The sequence below is a fragment of the Cebus imitator genome, unplaced genomic scaffold, assembly GCF_001604975.1.
Source record: "Cebus imitator isolate Cc_AM_T3 unplaced genomic scaffold, Cebus_imitator-1.0 Scaffold212, whole genome shotgun sequence".
Lineage (NCBI taxonomy): Eukaryota > Metazoa > Chordata > Mammalia > Primates > Cebidae > Cebus > Cebus imitator.
Window position 1 is genome coordinate 1,817,019 of NW_016107527.1, and position 7,713 is coordinate 1,824,731.

Here is a 7,713-nt window from a genome sequence, read left to right on the forward strand (position 1 = left end):
ACCCATTGCTATGCCAAGAAGTATTGATTCCATCTAGTTAAACATGTCGAGTGAGAGGAATTGATCAATGGATTACTTCTTCAAAACATTTATCCCCTTAGTGGGATCCTCTGATTTTTATAACCTTAAAGAGACAGGCACAGGAGTTAGGAGAATTTAAAATTTGAAATGTCTTCTTTTTCCATCTCTGTTAATGACAACTCTAGTTAACACGTGATTTTCTGGGTCTCCTTCTCTACTTCCCTCCATTATCACCACCTTTCATTGCTACTGCTGCCGTGGGTGCCCTGAGGAACATGAGATAGCCTTCCTCAGATAACTGGGTTTTAAATTCAGTTCATAGCTCTTAAGTGAAGGGAGTAGGGCCAAAAAATGACTCACTGCCCAGTGGTGCCTGGAAACATTATCAGCAAAGGCATTCACCTAAGGAGAAAATAAACACAGAATTCTCATATGGCCCATCTTTCCAACCATCTCCTGGACTCTGGTAGCCTCTTCTGAGCCAGAGATCTCTCTAAAGTCACTCGCTGTCAGACCTTTTTGTCTGACATTTAGGAACGGCTGAAGTCCTTTATAAATCCCAGATGGAACAGGAGGAAAACTACTTTGAATTGGTCATTTCCATGATCTCTAAAATTCAGCAAACAGTATTTCTTAAGATTAATGGATGTGAGCCCATGACAGGTTCAATGTGGGACCAACTCAAGGGAAAATGATGACCTAAGTATCAAAAGGCATTCATTACAACACAGTTTCACCTGAAGAGGGAGTCTTCCCCAGTAGTGTTTCTGCAGCAGAATTGCTTAGAAACTGCAGAGCATCCACAAGGCAAGTATCCCAGGCCATTGTTCTGGACTGTCTTTCAAACAGAAGACTGGCTAGTTGCCATTTGCTGAGGGCATCTGCTGCACTGGGAACTGCGCATGTATATGGATGGTATCGCTGACACTCACAAGTATGCAAGATAGAAACTAGATGCAATTTTTTCAGATTAGGAACCTGAGAATGGAAGATAGACTGGGAAGGGGAGCAGGAAGGATAGAGAGAGATTGGGTAATGGGTATGAAGTTACAGTTAAATAAGAGGAATAAATCCTGGTGCTCTGTTGCATAGTAGGGTGCTTATGGTTGAAAACATTGCATTGTCCATTTCAAAATAGCTAGAAGAGAGGCTTTTGAATGTTCTCACCACAAGGATATGATAATGTATGAGGTAATGAATATGCCAAATACCCTGGTTTGATTATTACACATGGTATGCCTGTATCAAAGCATCACATTGTACCCCATAAATATGTACAACTATTATGTGTCAATTAAAAATAAAATAAAAATAGGCTGGGCACGGTGGCTCATGCCTGTCATCACAGGACTCTGGAAGGCCGAGGCAGGTGGGTCACGAGGTCAGAAGATCAAAATCATCCTGGCCAACATGGTGAAACCCCATCTCTACTAAAAATACAAAAATTAGCTGATTGTGATGGCGTATGCCTGTAATCCCAGCTACTCAGGAGGCTGAGGCAGGAGAATCGCTTGAACCCAGGCAGCGGAGGTTACAGTGAGCAGAGATTGCACCACTGAACTCCAGCCTGGCAATAGAGCAAGACTCCATCTTAAAAAAAGCAATAATAATAAAATAAAAATAAAAAATTTTCTTGATAAAAGAATGAAAGATAACTTGCTTTTGGCCACACAATTTGATAGGTGTCATTTAAAAAACATTATAGTATAAGGCTAGGCATATTGGCACATGCGCCTGTACTCTCAGCTATTTAGGAGGCTGAGGCAGGAGGACCGCTTGAGCCCAGGAGTTCGAGATCAGCCCAGGAGATCGAGAGGCAACATAGTGAGACTCTCATCTTAAAAAAATGTATATAGTATAGATGATATAAAAGGGCCATCTTGCCAAATGAGTCAAATTATCCCTTAATTTAATACATTCCTAGGTAGTAAGGGTCTTTAGAGAGCTAAATTAATTCCTTGCTATGTCATAGGATACCATTTATAAGTGTTCTCTTGGGGGTTAGCTTCATTTTATGTACTAAACACTTCTTTGAAAGGATCTTTGCCTTTTTCCATGTGCTAATTTATATAGAGTATTTATGTATTATGGGAATTTAATTTATTCCTGCATTTTATCCAGGAAACTAGAGCCAGATGTTTTTGGACATTTGTTATTTGCTTTAAATAAGATACCGGGTTAAGATAAGAGAAATAAATTGATTAGATATTGCACCTTCCTCTGGAGAATGTAAAACTTTTCATGTTCTACATATCATCATACCTTACAACTTTAGAACAGACTCTAATACAAGAAAAATGTTTTAACTGTCCCTTTACTTACAGATGGCAGGAATGGAAAGGTGCACTCGATTATACTAACAGAACTCTCAACTAATGGAAATTCAAATTGAAGACTCCTGTTGTGGATCAGGGACCATGGGTAAACATGCTTTCTAGGAGAGTTCACCACCGGGTTCCAGGAGAGGTCACAGTACTCCTGCACTCCTGACTGCAGACCCTTGGATTCCATTTCAGGCAGTGACACACCAAGAATAAGAGGAGCTGGCTGCAGCCCTGCCCACGTGTGTCTGCTGGCTCACCCTCCCGTCTGGCATCTCCACGCCCTTCCTCTTCCGGACTCCCTTGCATGAGCTTCCAAGCAGAATGAGCTGTCCTTCCAAATATGACCCTAACTCATTCAACAGCTGGAGCAAGAGCAAACTAGAGCTCACGCGAAGGTATTAGCATTGAGTCTTTTTTCCCTCTTTCTCTCTGACTAAAAGGTATTTGGAAAATTCATCTAAAAACCTTTTGTAAAAATTTCATTCATAAAAATAGCCAAAGGGTTTCTCAAAGAGTTTCCTTTTACAAAGTCTTTTGTAGGGAATGAATGTCTACTTTATTATTTTTCCTTCCTGTCCCTAACCTTGGAGAGGATTAGAGGGTCTGGGCAAGGAGAGGAGCCTCACACCGAGCCACCCACACTTTTCCTTGCTCTGTACAGGTTCTCTGGAAGAACATAGAGCCACCTTACATGTGAGGGAATGAGACCATGCTTTGAAGAGCTGGACTTTTTCCTTTTACTTACCCTTGAAATTGTTTCACTCTGATCTCCAGGTCAAAGAAGTGACCTACTACACATTTAGTCAAAATCTGTTTGTGCAAATAAGTACAGTCCCTGCCTTCTTTATACAGTTTTCTTATCACTAGGGGACTGGATTTAGTTCAACAACTGAGTCAGCATGAGCTCACACAAAACAAATCCTTTCACATCAATGTCATTTTCTTCCCTAGCCTTTTTTATTTAAATAATTAGGTCAGGGAAATCCCATGTGCTTAGTATCATGTCAGCAAGGTATATGACAAACTCTGGTCACAATAGAAAGTCGTTTAGTGAATTAATGTCAAATTTGGAAAAGTAGCTAATATGTCTTGGGAGCTTGGTCCTTGCCTGTACACCTGCCTGAAGATCACAAGACTAAGAAGGAAACGTAACATACACTGAATGACAGACTCAGAGCTCAGCAATATCTCAGAAGCCTGTCATATGAGCCAAACCCAATACAAAACAATCTAGCAATATTAAGTAATCATCACATTTTGTACTTGAATAAAGAAATTTAATATCATCACTTTGGGGTAGGAAAAGCCAAGTTTAATGTTGGTTAAAAAACAGTTTGAAAATTGTATTTGTCTGTCTTCAATATGATGTTTCTTCCAAAATATCTCAAGTAACCTGAATTAATAGTAGAAATAATATCTACCATTTACTGAGTACCTAGGATCTGCTAAAATAACAAACTTACAATGAAGGTATAACTATTCCCATTTTACAGATGAAAAAATTGGAGGCGGTTAAGTAACCAGCACTAAGTCAAAGTGGCTAGCAAAGATAAAAACCAACTTGTTAGCCAATGTTAGGCAGCTCAAGTCCTTTCTTCTGTGCCTGAAATGAAAGACCTTTTCCAAGAATTTTGCATTGGTTATTCATATCACGTATGGAAAATGTTATTCATCTCAATGAACCAAAATTAAGTCAAGACACAAAGGAATGTCTATAGGAAAATGACTAGGATAGGAAAGAGTCTGTAAGCCATGCAAGAAAAGACACAGTCGAAGAGATGGTAAATATTTAACATGAAAAATAGAAGATTCGGTGTGGGGTACAGGAGATACCTTCAAATACTGAAGATCTGTGGTCAACTGGGGCAAATATCTTAATCAAATAAATTCTCCAACAATAAGAGTTTCATTTCAAATAAGGGAAGAGAAAGTTTCCCAAATGAGCATTTTCAGTCACTAGAAGCAGAATTGGAGAGACACCTGCCAGGATTGTTATTGAATGAAATTCTGACTTTGAAAACATTTGACCTTTGTGATAAAATGAAATCACTTCCAATTCTACAATTCTGTTTTGTAAAACTAGTTTTACCCTTCACAGAGGTGCACCCAAGAGAACTGTGTGATTGATTTAATGTTAGGGGTGAATGAGCATAAGCAATTGAAGAAAACTTCAAAGTTTTGGGCCTTGTAACTAATATATTGATACAATTAAAAAAAAAAAACCTTTAATAAAAGAGAACCACATTAAGTGGAAGATAATTAAGTAGAAATAAATATGCAAACGGAAGCCTAAGATTTCAGTACTGAGTGTACTGATTGCATAATTCAAATATTCTTTTACATCATGGCAGAAAAATGCTAAAATCTAGGGATATATGCTGACTGGTAACTGAGTTTTATACAAATAATTTTTAAATTTATTAAATTAAATTTAAAAGCCTCTTGTAATTTAGAACTATAAAATGTTATAATATTAACTACTTACTTCAATCTCCTAAGTTTACAATTGAAAAAACCATGTCTCAGAAAATCTAAGGGACATATTCTCTACTCTGGGACCTGGTTCCCAATTCACATCTCTGTCTGCAAATTAAAAAAAAAAATTCTGAAACATTCAAATCTGGAATAAAGACACCACCTGTATTTTTTAGGAAGAAAATAAAATTTAAAAAAAAAACTAGTCTTAACTACATATAATACACAAAGGTCCACTTTGTTATGGTATAAGGCAACACTGCCCCTTAGGAGTTTTAAAGTATGAATTCCACACTTCACCACGCTCTGGGATGTTTTCACAGTATTTTTAACATTGGTCCTCATAGTCTTAATTTACCTCTGGAAATTTCCATGGATGCTTAAACAATAAAGAACAAAGAAGCACATGGCTGTGTTATTTAGAGTTGGTGAATTAGGTTCCACAAGTCTTTTGATTTCCTTTTAGGTGGTGTCTTGTCAGTTTCTAAGATCAGAGGGAGGCCAGCTCCAGGAGTGCTCATGCCTGCATCAATGGTCTTCCATACTATCTGATGAAAAGATTCATTCTGTGTCTCAAAAGGATATTCCAGATCCAGCTCTGAGTCAGCAGGTCTTTGGTATATAAGTTTTCCACTGCTTCATTTTTTTAAATCCATCTGACAAGGTCAAGGTGGGATTGAGACAAGAAAAATTTGGAACTAGTCCCATTTGAGACTTAGTTCCTTTAAAAAACCTGTTTTTAATAATCTGAAAGTTTACATAATTTTGACATGCAAGTTATATACATGTGTGTGTATGTGTGCATGCTTGTATGTATGTTCATTTTTTTAAAGAGATTCAAACTAAATAAAATTTTGATTGAGTGCATTGCTTAAATGACTAGAGCATCAGCTGTTATAACTTCAACTTTAAACACTGAACTGAAACATGGGCTTCATGTTCCAATTCATACTGAAGCTTTATAATATGTGGCCTTAGAGTAGAAGTATAATGGTCTCTTGGGAGAGGCAGGATCCAATTAAAATTCAGTTTGCTGTCTTTTGGAAAGACATAAGCAGTTATATATCCTCTGAGAGGGCCTTAAGAAATACACACCTGAGCTTTAAATGGCTACTCATTTGACTGTGAAGTTGAATTTTAATTCATCAGGGAGTCAGAGCACAAGAAAGAATTCAAATAACAACACTCTGATATTTCCTGGTGTGTTACCAGGGAGAAAAGAGCTCCTGGAAAATGAATGCCTTACACATTTGCAGATATTACCAACCACTTATAAAAACAAGGCTATTGTTATGCATAAAAGTCACTCCTTTTAGGAGAAGCCTGAGAGTGAATTGAAATGTGGCTGACATTTCTACCACAAGATAAAATGTTTTTTTTAAATATCATGTTTAAGTTCTCTTAGTTAAAAAAAGAAAAGGGAAAAAAGAAGAAAAAAGAAAGAAAAATATCTATAATCCAATATTCAGAGCAATTCCAGACACTTCACCCATGAAATAACTCACTGGAAGACATTACGTTTCTAAACACAAAAGCAATTAGCAGCCTTTTTAAATTCTCTTTTAGTTCAGTAAGGAAATTATTCACCATATTTTGAAATCCCACATGTTGTTTTTAAAAGACAAAATATATAGTACATTGAACAGAAAACATAAGAATGCTTTCTATCTCATTTGTTAGTTCATGCCTAAGATGAAATACCCCAACACATATAGGAACCTCCCCACCCCCACTTTACTCGGAGATTCTTTTGCTTACTTCTTTTTACAACAAGGGTTTTGATGTATTTTTAAAAATATAAATAGAAAAAGCCACTATATTGCCTCAGAGCTACTCCACCTCACTGCCTCACTTTAAATTCTGATTGACTGTAATGAGATCACAGACAGATTGATGAAATAAGATCGATGGGTTTATTACACATCCATATTCAGGTACTAAACAGCATTGGACTTGGGGTAATTTAGTTATGTAGCTCATTTATTTCTTCAACAAATTTGTTGAACAGCAGTATTAGTTAAGGCAATGCAAGCTGATGTCGTAAATAAACCCCCAAATCACAATGGCCTAAAACATTAAAGGTGTAATTTTCGTTCATGGAAGCAGTGCAATATGAGCAACTACAGGATTCAGGCAGCCAGAATCCATTCATTCTGTGTTTCCATTATCTTCTAGAGCTTCGAAGCCTTCTGCATTTATCCCAGATAATGCAAAGAAATTAGAGAAGGTGCATCTGTTTTTAACCATTGTCTTCTCACTTGCTCTTGGAATTAACAATCACACAACCATACCTAAGAGCAAAGTGATCGTGAAGCATATTTCCTGTTGGGGCAACACCTTCCGGTGATAACGTCACGCTCTGAAGGGGGTCAGCTGTAACACCTGTAATAATAATGTACTGGACATTGTGGAATTTTCAAAAAGAAACAAAACTGGAAGCTTGTCTTCCAGAAGCATGCATTTTAGCAAATTTTTGCAAGAATCTTATTACCTCACCAATAGTAATAGTTAATATATATTAGAAGTTTGTTGTGTATTGGGCTCATTATTGTTCCAGAGGGTATGTGGGTGGTATTTCAGGACTCAAACTCTGGTCTGTGGGCTGTCCAAATTTATGCTCTTGCCTTCTGCCCTCTGTAGACTTCTAATCACTTAAGGCAAGAGACTCAAGTCTGGCTCTCCTAGAAGTTCCTACTGCATGGCAAAGCCCACACCAGACAATGAAGGAATGTGGATTATACTAAACAGAACCCTAACACCTACTACACAGGTAACTATTGGCAATAAATTAGAGTTTGATTCCAACTCATAAAAAGCTGTACTCCAAAATGCAATTCACCATAAATGAGAGCCTTTTTAAAATAGGAGTTGCCTGTGCTAAAAATATTGATTT

The 7,713-nt window shown here is 37.3% G+C and overlaps 1 long non-coding RNA gene across 1 annotated transcript in view; it reads left to right on the forward strand.

The window, feature by feature from the left end:
* Positions 1-7,423, forward strand: part of LOC108317910 — an 8,478-nt gene extending 1,055 nt beyond the window's left edge. The window contains exons 2-3 of the long non-coding RNA XR_005203404.1: positions 2,346-2,740; positions 3,007-7,423. This is a non-coding gene — a long non-coding RNA (uncharacterized LOC108317910). The remainder of the gene's footprint in view (positions 1-2,345; positions 2,741-3,006) is intronic.
* Positions 7,424-7,713: the final 290 nt, after the last annotated feature.